General features: G+C 43.3%; 1 long non-coding RNA gene across 8 annotated transcripts in view; it reads right to left on the reverse strand.

Moving 5' to 3' along the window:
- The window catches only part of LOC308432094, a 31,168-nt gene that overhangs the window by 17,584 nt on the left and 479 nt on the right, over nucleotides 1–13,105 (reverse strand). For 3 of the 8 annotated variants that reach the window (XR_013975395.1, XR_013975396.1, XR_013975397.1), the window contains exons 2-4: nucleotides 11,873–11,952; nucleotides 9,964–10,007; nucleotides 9,061–9,175 (exon numbers count right to left, since the gene is read on the reverse strand). This is a non-coding gene — a long non-coding RNA (uncharacterized lncRNA). The other 5 variants (XR_013975398.1, XR_013975399.1, XR_013975400.1 and 2 more) reach the window with 4 other exon arrangements.

A 13,105-nucleotide genomic window follows, 5' to 3' on the forward strand; every position in this document is an offset into this window, starting at 1 on the left:
GAAACTATGTTAAACACTTCAAAGGTTCTTCCAACTCTAAAATATCATCATCCTGCACTTAAAAGTCACTGACAACAGTGAAGACTCTCTCCTTTTTTTCAGATCCCCTGGGCAATATAACCCAGTGGCCAGAGGCACAGATGAGACACTAGCATCTGAGCACATGGGAACACATTATTGAAGTCTATTTTCCTCAGCTGTTATCTGCAAATTTTACTTAGCAGATACTACTCTCATCAAAATTACTATAAATATATATAGGATATCAGTCAAGTACTTAAAATAGTGCTGCACACAAAAGGACACAAAACCAACAGTTTGAAAAGACAAGGAAAGGAGGAGTGGGGACTGACTTACTTGCTTTCGTTAGTGTCCCTGGCTGTTACTGACAGAGTCTGAGTGCCCTTGGCAACCAGCCTCAAGAAAGAGCCAGAGAGCTGCCTTGCTCATGGGCGCTCATCCCTTGTCCTCAAAGCTGGCATCTCCTGCGCCTTGAAACAGACCATCTTCGCCTTTACAAATGTCTCACTCCAATCCCAGGTACTGAGGAGTGCTGCCCTCCTTTTAATGGTCAGAGACCCTCTACACCCAGCAGTTTGTTTTCTATGTGAGAGCAAGAAGGCTAAAAGTGAAGTCCTAGGTGTAAATTGGGACAAAGTCAAGCACAGTTGTTATAGGCCTTTATTCCTGGTGACCAAAATCCTCCTGTTTCTCAGGAAAAGAAAAACAAGTGTTTTTAACCGGCTGAGTCATCTCTCCAGTCTCCTAAGCCACACAAGTGTGCAACATACTTTTAAGGTTTTTAGATTAGGGGATGCTTAACTGGTTGAAAGAAAGGAAGGGGGGATAGGAAAAAAGAAACTTTGCAAATGTCAAAAAAAGTAAAAAATGTGTTTCGTCCTTAGTATCTCAGATCTGGCACATTCAACCAGCACTGCACATTCCCCACAGGACAGCAGGACACAAGGTTTAAGAGTCAAACAAGACCAATGCATGTGAAGCTCAAGTCAGAGTCCTCTGTGCACACTGATTGCTCTGCTTCTCCACATCACCAGCTGCACCTGAGCACACTAAGAGCTGAAGAGATGACGCTCAATGGTTGAAAGGACTTGCTTTTGCAGAGGACCTGAGTTCAGTCCCAGCATCCACATTGAGTGGCTCACAACTGCCTATAACTCCATCTCCAGAGGGACCCAACACCTACTCCTGGCCTCCACGTGTGTGCACACACACGCACACACGCCTAAGACGTAAATAAGAACAATGGTAAACACAGCAAGTGACACGGTCCTCCTCCTAGTCCAAAGAACTACAACACTAAGATCCTACTTCCAGTGCAGGAACACCCAGCCCTTCAGACACCAAGCACACCAAGCAGTCTTTATTTCTCTGCATCTTGAAAAGAACCCACTCAGAACAGAGACACAGGCACAGTAAGATGGTTAAAATCACACAGGAAGGTCAGGGGGATAGAACCCACACACATCCAAAACAGCAGATTCCTTACGTTCAGGGAACTCCATCTCTGGTACAGTCTCTCTCATCCTCAAAAGTGATACAACAGAATGGTTAACAGCAAAAGCTCTGTAAGTCCAACTGCTTAAGACAAACCAGTCCACCCTCTGATGCTGTGTGACATACACAGATGAATCTACCTTCCTCTGGGCTATACTTACTGGTCTATAAGAACTACACTGTAGTTATGAGAGCCATTTTGGAAGTACATCCTATTTGCTAAATACTATGTCAAGTACTATACCTGGCCATGTAGTTCATTCTACAGAACTGCTCCAGACCACCCCACCCCCAGCCTGTGCTCCATGTCTTCCACTACTCTGCCTCTCCAAGAACCAACAGAGGTAGCTGTGCTGGAACAGAGCTCAAGACAGGTCAGCTCAGCACTGCAGTGACAGCAGCAGCATTCCTCCTATAGTTCTGACCACACCTTCACTAAAGCAAAGGGATAGTTTGACCTTCTGTTGCTATGACTCTAAGAAAAACAACACTCAGTGTAAAGAGTTTATTCGGCTTCTACTTACAGGTTACAGCCTATCATTTAAGGGAATTCTGGGAGAAACTCAAGCAAGAGCTGAAGAAGGACCTATGGAGGCATGTAATTGTTCATTCACTTACACTCAGATAGTTCTGAGTGCTCAATCTGCATGCACACCTGCAGGCCACAAGAGGGCATCAGATGGTTGTGAGCCACCATGTGGTTGCTGGGAATTGTGCAATTGTGCTCTTAACCAATGAGCCATCTCTCCAGCCCTCAGCTGGTTTTCTTACACAGCTCAGGCTCACCTCTGTCCACACTGGGCGGAGCCCTTTCCCATCAGTGAAGACACTCTCACAGACACAGGCCAATCTGACAGAGGCAATTCCTCAGCTGAGGCACCCTCATCCCAGAGGAGTCTAGTTTTTGTCAAATTGACAATAAAAACTACCAGAATACCTACACCTAGGTTTCAGCTCCCTGAGCAGTTTGGATTTAATTCTAGTACTTCATTTCTTCATTTTCAATACAAGGTTTACTTGCATATAGAAAAATGGAAGTATTTATTAAAAATATCTACTCCAGGAGCTGAAAATGGCTGAATGGTTCAGAAGTGGATATTAGTAAGAGGAGCTGAGCTCAGACCCCAGTCCCTGTGTGACAAGGTCTGGTGAAGACCTGTAAATCCAGGCTTTGCAGAAAAAGACAGAAGATCCCACTGGTGCTAGTTGGGTGCCACCCTAGCTAAAAAGAGCTACAGGTTCAGGAAGAGACCTTGTCTCAAAGAAATATGGTAGAGAATGATAAAAGTGACAAGCAAAGCCTTTCTCTGCCCTGTATATACATGTGCACAGGTGCACATGTTCTGTACACACATGTACACACCCCCTCCCACCCTGTCTCACGGTTTACACACACACACACACACACACACAGAGAGAGAGAGAGAGAGAGAGAGAGAGAGAGAGAGAGAGAGAGAGAGAGGAGAAAGAAAGCATGAGTGCCAGGTAGGCATGTTGAAGCATAGGTAATCCAGCACTCAGGAAACTAAGGCAATCTAGATACACAATGGGACAGCTCAGTAGGTAAAGGTACTCACTGAAAAGACTGACCACCTGAGCTCGACTCCTATGACCCACATGGTAAATGGATATAAACGACTCATATAAATTGTCCTCTGACCTCCACACATCCTGTGGCACCATGAGAACTATGTGGCACATATGCATGCATACACATAAAAATAAATGTTAAAAGTTTTAAAAACAAAATATAGTAAACCGCTTGGTGGTACAGACCACGTGGAGGTTGATGCAAGAGGATCAGGAATCTGTGGTGTTCTTTAGCTATCGAGCAAGTTCAACGCCAGCTTGGGCTGAATGATGAACAAGACCCAGTCTCAAAACAAATACTACAACAAAAAGCCTTTTGTTATTCTCTTAAGAAAATATATATTTACACTCTTACAATTTTTCCAAAACAAGGGCAGAGACACATATTTTGTAACACTCATATGATTTCTACCCTCTTCCTCTTTTGATTCTCTTGTTCTCAAAACTTATATGCTCATCATTTAACCCTCACAAGAAGAGTCGAGACTCAAGCCCACAACAGCAAGTACATGAGCGGCCACAGCTACTAGGCAGGAGAGGCCAGGATGGAGGAGATGCTGTGCAGATGGTGCCCAAGGTAAGATAGGCATGTTGGCACAACTGCACTTTAGCTACATTCAAGGCTGAGATAGAAAAATCACTTAAGTTCATCAGTTTAAGACCCTGTCTGGGCATTAGAGTAAGACTTCGGATCCAAAAGAAAAAGAGCATGACTGGGCACAGCGGTGTATGACTTTAATCCCAACACTTTGGAGGTAGAATCAAGTAGATCTTTCTGGGTTCAAGGTCAGCCTGGTCTACACAGTGAGACTACAGCCAGGCCTACGTAGCTCTGTGGTCGGGAGGGAGAAAGGATGAGAAGACAAAGTACACCGAAAATGACATTTTTTTATGCTAGAAATGGAATCCAGGGACCTAACGCCTAATAACAGGGAGTGTATGCATTTGAATGTTAGTACATCTCTGTGTGTGTGTGTTCTTGAATGTGGAGGCCTGAGGGTAGCATCAAGTATTTTTAAGAGTCATAGTGGTGCACACCTTTAATCCTATCACTCAAGAGATACAGAAAGGCATATAAATCTCTGAGTCTAAGGCCAGTCTGGTCAGTGTACTGAGTTTCAAGCTAATTAGGACTACCCAGTAAGATCCTGCCTCAAAAACAAAAAAAAAAAACAAAAACAAAAAAACAAAAAAAAAAAGCAAAAGAAAAAAACCTTCCTTACACTGTTTACTGAACGGAGTCTCTTACTGCCCACTTTAGCTAGTCATCCAGCCAGCTTGCCCCAGAGATCCCATCTCTACCTCCCTTGCCCTTGGATTACAGAATAGCTGCCATACCCCTTCCTCTGGAGTTAATGTTGTTCTAGGGATCCAAACCCGAGGCTTCTGCTTACTGGGCTGTCTCCTCAGCCCTAATAATAGAATCTTAAAAACTGGGGGAAAAAAAAAAAGGCCATGATGTGGAAACAAGAGAGGACAGCAGGATGTATGTGACATGAAAGGAGGCAGAGCCACTGAGGAAGTCCTGGGGGGAGACACAGAACAGAGTTGGACAAAGGGAAAAAGATTTTTAAAGATTGTAATTTCACACCTATAATCCCACCATTAGGAAAGCGGAATCAGGAAGATCCACAGTTTGAGGCCAGCCTGGTGTGAGTGTGTGTGTGTGTATACACTGTAAGACTCTGTCTCAGAATAAGTAAATGAATGAACAAAAAAGAAGAAAAAAAGGAGATTAATAAAAGAACTGGGCCAGGAGGTGGTGGTTCACACCTTTAATCCCAGCACTCAGGACACAGAGGCAGGCAGATCTCAGGCCAGCCTGGTACAGAGTGAGTTTCATAATATCCAAGAAAAGAAATCAAGGAAACAGGACGAGAGCATGATAAGCACAGTGAGTACAAATACAACCTGCACTGCAGTGAGGGCCGCATGCTGGTGCACAACCAATCAGAATTTCACATTAGACTGGAGTCCACATCTTACCCTCACTTTGTATATACAAATATTCTAGAAACCAAGGCACATCTGCATCCACCACCTATAGGAGACAACCTTTTACTCTGATATGGTCAATGGGATTCTTTAGATGTTACTTGGTTACAAGTCTGAGTGTTTTGCCTTCAGATCTACAACTGGAGTGACAGACCATTAAGTGCCTGCCACATGGTGCTGGGAATTGAACCCAGGTCCTCTAGATAAACAGCCAGTGCCCTTAACTGTGAACTATCTCTGCAGTCCTAGAGACAACAGATTTTAACAATGAATAAAGTTGAATTAATGCTTTGTCTGGTTGAAGTAACTGTCTCTGACAACGTCTAACTTGTGTGGTCAGTAGGTAGGATCAGAAAATGACCTAGAGAAACACACTTCTATTGTTTGAATAAAGCAGCGATTATTCTTTCATTCCTTTCCTGACTTTCTAACTACATTAATCCCTAAGTTTACGGGGGCTGGAGAGATGGCTCAGTGGATAAGAGCACTGACTGTTCTTCCAGAGGTCCTGGGTTCAAGTCTTAGCAACCACATGGTGGCTCACAACCATCTGTAATGAGATCTGATGCCCTCTTCTGGTGTGTCTTAAGACGGCTACAGTGTACTCACATATAATAAATAAATAAATTAAAAAAAAAAAAAAAAGACCTAAGCTTTCAGACACATTCTTTTTTAAAAACAAACCCTGACAGTCACTCAGTGTAACAGCATTTGCTCTTATACAGGACTTTGGTCCAAACCCATTTGGTAGTTCACACCATCTGTAACTCCAGTTCTAGAGAAAAAAATCATTCTTCTGACCTCCGTGGACACCAGACACATGTGGTGCACATATTAACATGAAGGCAAAGCCGAATTTACTTAAAATAAAAAAAAGGGGGGGCTAGGCATGGTGAAGAACACCTACATTCCAGCACTCAAAGGCTATGGTACTAAGCACTGAAGGTAATTATGGGCTACATGGCATGTTCCAGGCCAGCATGTACTACACACTGAGACCATGTCTCAACTTCATAAAGCAAGCCCAGCAATGGTGATACACATCTTCAATCCCAGGACTCAGGACAGTTAGGTGGGACTCATGGCCAGCCTGGTCTACATATTGAGTTCCAGGCCATTCAGAGCTACACAGAGAAACCTTGTCTCAAAATAAAACACCTCAGATATCTTTATCTTGTTAGTAAATACTGCTCCAAAATAAACACTTCCACTTCCTATATTCTGGCAAGGATAGTTAAACTGTTAATAACCAGGGTTAGAGATATGGCTCAGTTAGTGAGGTGCTTACTAATATGCACAAAACCCTGAGTTCATCCCATAAATTGGGTGTGGCATATGTACATATAATCCTAGCACTCAGGAAAGAGTGGACAACCAGGAGTTCAAGGCCATCCTCCATTACATTGTCTGAAGCCATCCAGGGTCTTTGCCTGGCTTCAAATAAATAAATAAATAGCCCATACTTCTGAAACAATAAAAAAATAACACAGATTGACAGTACAAACTTCCTCCATCCCTTCCTGAGATGGCCATGACTCTGGAATGACTGCTCCCTCCCTCCCTCCGTTACCCAGTGTCACTCTCCCCACTACCCACTTTGCTGTGGAGCACCAACAGCTATCCTTAACCTTCTCAGAGTCCTTCCAAAGCTGAAGCAGGCTCTTCTCTGTATTCCCGCTACACCCTCTGCTATTTTATAGCCTAAAACTTAACATGCTGCCCTGGGTCACTTGTCTGTCTCCTTCTCTGGAACATTAATAATTTGGAAATCAGGGGGCTGGAGAGATGGCTCAGCAGTTAAGACCTCTTTCAAAGGTCTTGAGTTCAATTCCCAGCAACCACACAGTGGCTAACAACCCTCTGTAATGGATCTGATGTGTCTAAAGACAGCTACAGTGTACTCATGCATTAAAAAAAAAAAAGCAAAGAGAAAAATATCTTTTAGGGGAGTGGGGGGACAGAAATAGAATAGGTAGTAGGTGGTTTGAGAAAAGATCTCACAGGAATCCTCACTTCAGCTTCCCATTAGATTACAGGGGTGTGTCACTATCACTTGGCTTCATTCTTTCTTACATCCCAGTGTTAAAGGCACATCAAACAATCGGCAATTATATACTGACCAAATATAATAAATTTTAAGTTAAAATATTTTGTGATTTTTCCCCTTATTTTTCTAAGACAGGGCTTCACATTATACCTCAGACTAGCCTCAAATTCATGATCCTTCTGCGTCAGTCTCCCATGTCCTGAAAATACAGGTATACATCTCCATCCCAGTCCTCATCCATGACTTCTCTAACATTCTTCCTGATAAACCAAATGAATTTAGGCTATTATTGAAATTATTGGCATAGAACTCTTATTTCCAGCTGACAGGAAAAAAACCCTTCCACTTGTTAAGAGAGACAGAGAGCTGAGAAGCACTGACTGCTCTGGATTCCCAACATTCATAGAGCAGTTCACGACCTTCTAGAACTGTGGTTCCAGGTGACCCAGTGCCTTCTACCCTCCAGACACCAGACATATATGTAGGACACAGACATACATGCAAGCAAAATATCCAAATGCATAAAAAAAAATAGCAGTTCCTCCCCCTCGTTTTTTTCCATTTTGGTCTTCTGAAACAGGGATTCTCTCTATAGCTCTGGCTATCCTGGAACTCACTTTGTAGACCAGGCTAGACTCAAACTCAGAAACCTGCCTGCCCCTGTTTCCTGAGTGCTGGGATTAAAGGTATATACCTCCACAGCCAGCTGACTTTTTTAAAACATCCCAAAACCAATCTGAAGTGGTTCTGTAGCTCCAGGAGATCTAACACCCTGCTCTGACCTCTACAAACACTGGAACACATGTGAGCATACATTCACATTCACACACACACACACACACACACACACACACACACACACACATACATATACAAATAAATGTGGAAGTTTTTGGGGAAGAAGGGGAGTGGTTAAGACAGGGTTTCTCTTTGTAACCCTGGTGGTCCCGGAACTCACTCTGTAGACCAGGCTAGCCTCAAACTCAGAGATCCACCTGCCTCTGCCTTCCAAGCACTGGGATTAAAAGTGGGTACCATCACTGCTCAGCTACAAACAAATGTTCAAGCAAATAAAAGTTGAGTGTGACATACTAACACAGGCTTCTGGAGGCAAAAGCAGATGGATCTCTGAGTTCAGGATCAGTCTGGTCTACATAGCAAGTTTCAGACCAGCCAGAACGAAATAACGAGACCCTGTCCATCTCAAAAATAACTAAGAAATAAATAGGGAGCCAGTTTAGTGAGATTCTAGCACTTAAGAGACAAAGGTATGAGTACTGCAATTATAAGCCAGACAGAACTACATAGAGATCTTACCTCAGAACAATAGAAGAAAATAACAATAACAAAGGAAAATGTGGATAAAACTGAAGGGTGGAAAAATTAAAACTGTGTTTTTAAAATAAGCAGAACACTGCATGTTAGCAGATTTAAATAGCTGCACTATACTTGATGGGTCGGATAGAGGAGCTGTGATCCCTGCTCACTCTGCTTCCTCCTCTCAGGGATTGAGTGAGGAGTCATTGCCATTCCTTCTCAAACCCAGAGAAGCAAACGTTTAAGGACAAGAAGGGAGAAGAGTCTCTTAACCCAAGAGTCTCTAAACTCAAAGGTCTAAGGTAATTCAAATAGCTGTTCTGAGAACAAAAAACAGATTAGCTGGGAGGTCCTCTGAGTTCAGGCTAACATGTTTCTACTGTCAAAAGTTACAGCCACAGGCGTAAACCAAAAAATGGAACAGGAATAAAGAGACTTACCTCACATCCTGACAAACTGACCTTCAGCAGTCTTTGCTCACCCACAGATGACTCTTCTGAAAGTGTATTTAAAAACATAAAACCTAAACCCTGCTGCTCACCTTACAAACTTTAGGCCTGATTCCCCTGCCCAGCTAGTTAAGCCCCTGAACCAACCTGTGGTCAGGTGAATTTGAGAAGAATCACAGGTGAGTTATAATAGACCATCTACTCCACTGTTCCGCCATCTCAGTAGCTTCAAGGGCTGCTCCTCAGAACGTGGGGTGTGGGCCTAAGGGAGGAAAGAATTTGTTCATTGTTGAGGCAAACAATATCACACCCAAAATAAAATTAGAAAAAAACTTGGAGATTATTTGGCCTTTTGTTTTATATTTGGGAATACTGATGTCCAGAGAGATGGATCATATAAGGCTCACAACTAATGAATCCCAGAGATGAGACTGATCCTCGGACTCTAAATACCAGAGCCCTCCTTGCTGAATCATAGGATCACCCAAGGCTCCTGTAACCTGCAGGGCATATGTTAAAACCGATGGATCACTGTACAACTTTGCAGCAAAATATGGGCCTCTAACAGGGAAAGAACAGTATTCTGGTAGAAGGAAAAAGGAAGCAGAATGTTGGGAGACCTGGGAAAGGGGAAGCTTCCCTGAGAAGAACACCAAGCCCTAGAGGTGTTCAGGGAAGAGAAAATCAGGGGCTGCAGAGATGGCTCATCACGTGAGTCCTGGCGACTATTGCCAAAGGACTCAGGTTCAGTTCCCAGTACCTGTGAGCACAGCAGTTCACAGGCATCTATAACTCTAGTTCCAGGGATTCTACATCCTCTGCTGGCCTTGTCAGGCACTTCACATGCAGGGCACACCTACACACATGTAGGCAAAAACATTCACATAAAAAAAATTTAAAATAACTTAAAAAATATTTCAGGCAAAAAAATACTTTAAATATGTAGACTTGGATGAAAATTTTTAACTGTATATCATATGTGGTCTTTAGTTTTTTTGCGTGTGTATGTGTGTTTTCGTTTGGATGTATGTCTGTGTGTCACTTACATACCTGATTCCTTCCAAGGCCAGATGAAAGCACCCAATGTCCTAGAACTGAAGTTAACAGATAGTTGTAAGCCATCAGGTGAGTTCTAAGAATCAAACGCAGGTACTTTAGAAGAAGTGCTCTTAACTGCTAAGCCATGTCTCAAGCCCAAGACAATAGCTTTAAAATTGGTAAATTAATCAAGCCAGAATTTTCTAAATCAAGACACTCCCTGATTATATCTAATATCATCTTTTTGTTACCTGATTTTGTTTGTTTTTGTTTGCTTGTTTCCTTTGTCCTTTTGAGACAGAAGCCATGGCTGGCCTGAAATTCACTATGTAAACCAGACTAGCCTCAAACTAAGAGATCCACTTGGCTCTGCCACTGCCTCCAGAGTGCTGGGATAACTGTACTCATATACATTAAATGTATTTTAAAAACAAATAGAGCTTCTGAACTCAAATGGTCTATACTCAAGTCTTTTATCTCTGAAAAGATTAAATATGTACTCTGTCATCACCCACATATGGGCATTTAATTGTTTATAATGGCTCCTTTTTTATTTAAGATTTATTATATATAAGTACACTGTAGCAGTCTTCAGACACACCAGAAGAGGGCATCAGATCTCATTACAGATGGTTGGGAGCCACCATGTGGCAGCTGGGATTTGGACTCAGGACCTCTGGAAGAACAGCAAGCAGTCTGTGCTCTTAATCACTGAGCCATCTCTCCAGCCCTCCTGTTTTCTTTGAATATAAAGAAATGGGCAGAAATTTCTAGAGTATATTTCAAGTAGCAATTCTCTTTTATGATAATTTTGTTATATGTCTGTGTGTGTACACATGTATAAGTCAGTTAAATTTCTTACAATATTTCCCTTTATAAAATGTAAGAAGCCCTGACAAAGCTCAGAACAGTGCCGGGCACTCACTCACTGAGCTCTGCCTGCTGGTACTGTCGTTGTTGCAACTGTCTTCCTATTAAAGCTGTTTACAGAGTTAAGATAATGTTAACTTGAAAAGTGTGACACATATCTAAATGTAATGTCCATCAAAAAGTTCTTCTCTCCCTGACACCCACACAGTCACACCAGTACATTTGTTGCGTTGCCCACTACCTACATTACATTGAAGAGTCCACAGATTATTATTTATCTAATACTCCTCCAAGCTCTGTCAATATTGGCAGAGAAACAGAGAACTGGAGCTAGGTAAAATAGCTTATTTTATCTGCTTAAAGGACTGGGATGGAGAATCCAGAACCCATCACATGAGTAACTGAGGAAAGCCAGTCGCAGAGAAAAATGCTCACTCCCCCGGAGCCAGGTGGAGGGAGATGGCCACAGATGAGGCCAAATTAACAGACACTTGAACCTTTGGGTAAGACTGAATCATTTCCACTTCCTGTCCTCATCCAAACACTTGGTAATAATATTTAAATCTCAACAAATGTCACTAACACCAGGAATAACTGGAAGACACTGGCATACAAATAGAAGCAATGGGTTTTCTGAGTGGCTCTTTAGAAATGACAAGCTCATCTTCTTGATTACTTGTTTATTTATTTAGAAACAGAGTCTCACTGTGTAACCGTAACTGGCCTCAAACTCTCAAGAAACCCACCTGTTTCTGTTTCCTCATTGCTGGAATTAAAGGTGCTTCCTACCATGTCTTCAACATTTAAATTCTAAAATCCTGCCGGTGGTGGCACATGCCTGTAATTCCAATATTTGAGAAGCTGAGACAGGAGGATACAGAGTTCATTACAAGCTGGGCTACATAGTGACTTTGCAATGAGAGACATATGAATGTGTCTCAGGGGTAGACAGTTTAGCTAACAAGGGGGAGATCTTATGTCTGATAACCGTATCCGAAAAATCAAATTCCAAAAGCTCTTATTTAAATAAAAATCTGCAAAAGATGCTCACCAGTAAGGAAATCGGACGATATAGATTCCATTCTGTGTAACCTTGGGTTAGACACGTCATCTCTTTGGGTTTGTCTTGCTCTGTTGGGGGGAAAAAAGGAGAAATACCCACTTTACTTCAGGGAATTTTCAATTTAAAAAATCATATTGCATATAATAAAACATTTAGAATAGAATCTGGTGTGGCACATCCACAATGTATTCCTCTTGACTATAAAAGTGAACATAATTGTGAGCTTGCGGGTCACTGGACAGTTCAATAGTGAGACACAGCTATTCTATGACTTCTTGGCCGTAGCAATCTTTAATCCCTTACACAACCTGTACAACGTCTAGGCAAACGGATTTCTAGATGTTTGGGTATTTGTAAGATACTACATACACACACAGGCGCATCTGCCTGCAATCAGTCAATTTTAAAAGAATCCCTGTTAGGCCTGCTAATTAGTCTCATGCCCAACAAGGGAAATAAAGAACATTAACTCTCTGCTAAAAAGAACCTTTCAAGTAACTTGCCGTTTCATCCTAGGGGGAAGTCTGAGAATGATAAAATGCACGTTCTAGAGCTTTCAGACCCACCCCAATTTCTCGATGGCTACACGTGTGTCGCCATTTTGTTGGGAAACATGGCGGCCAGCCCTCCCCGCTTAGGGCGGAGGGGGGGTTGGAGAGCGGAGGAGCGCCACGTTAGCTCTTTCTGTGAAGTATTAGAGCACGTTCACGCCACCTCCACTAGGATAACTGTGGCGGCTGCACAAGGAGCAGGCCAAGAAATCACAACCCGCTCCCCGGCGTTTCGATGGCCATTTTCTGGCGGGAGGGATCTCGGTCAGGAAGACCTCCCAAGATGGCGGCCGCGCCGAGGGTTGGCCGCCTCCAGAGAGCGTGGCCTAGGCGGCCCGCGAGCCAGCGCGGACCTGCGGGGCCATGCGGGCTTCCCGTCAGTGCGCACTGCTCCTCCGATGTCTACAGAAACTGTCGCGCGAAACTGAAACCCAAGGCCGGGAGGTGGGGCTTCTTGGGGGCTTCACGAACGGAAGCCAACAAAATGCAAACAAAGCATTATGTAAATGGACGCCATTCTTCCAGCGGCCCGGGGGCTCCTAACACGTCCCCAAAACGCCACAAGCCCGAGCGGCACTAGGCGGGGTGGCTGACTCTCGAGTCTTTCTGCGTAGCGGACGCAGCCGCCGGACCGAGGCCAAGGTGGGGGCTGGTACGAGGCGCCCGGACG

Source organism: Micromys minutus (assembly GCF_963924665.1).
Source record: "Micromys minutus genome assembly, chromosome: 18".
Classification (NCBI taxonomy): Eukaryota; Metazoa; Chordata; class Mammalia; order Rodentia; family Muridae; genus Micromys; species Micromys minutus.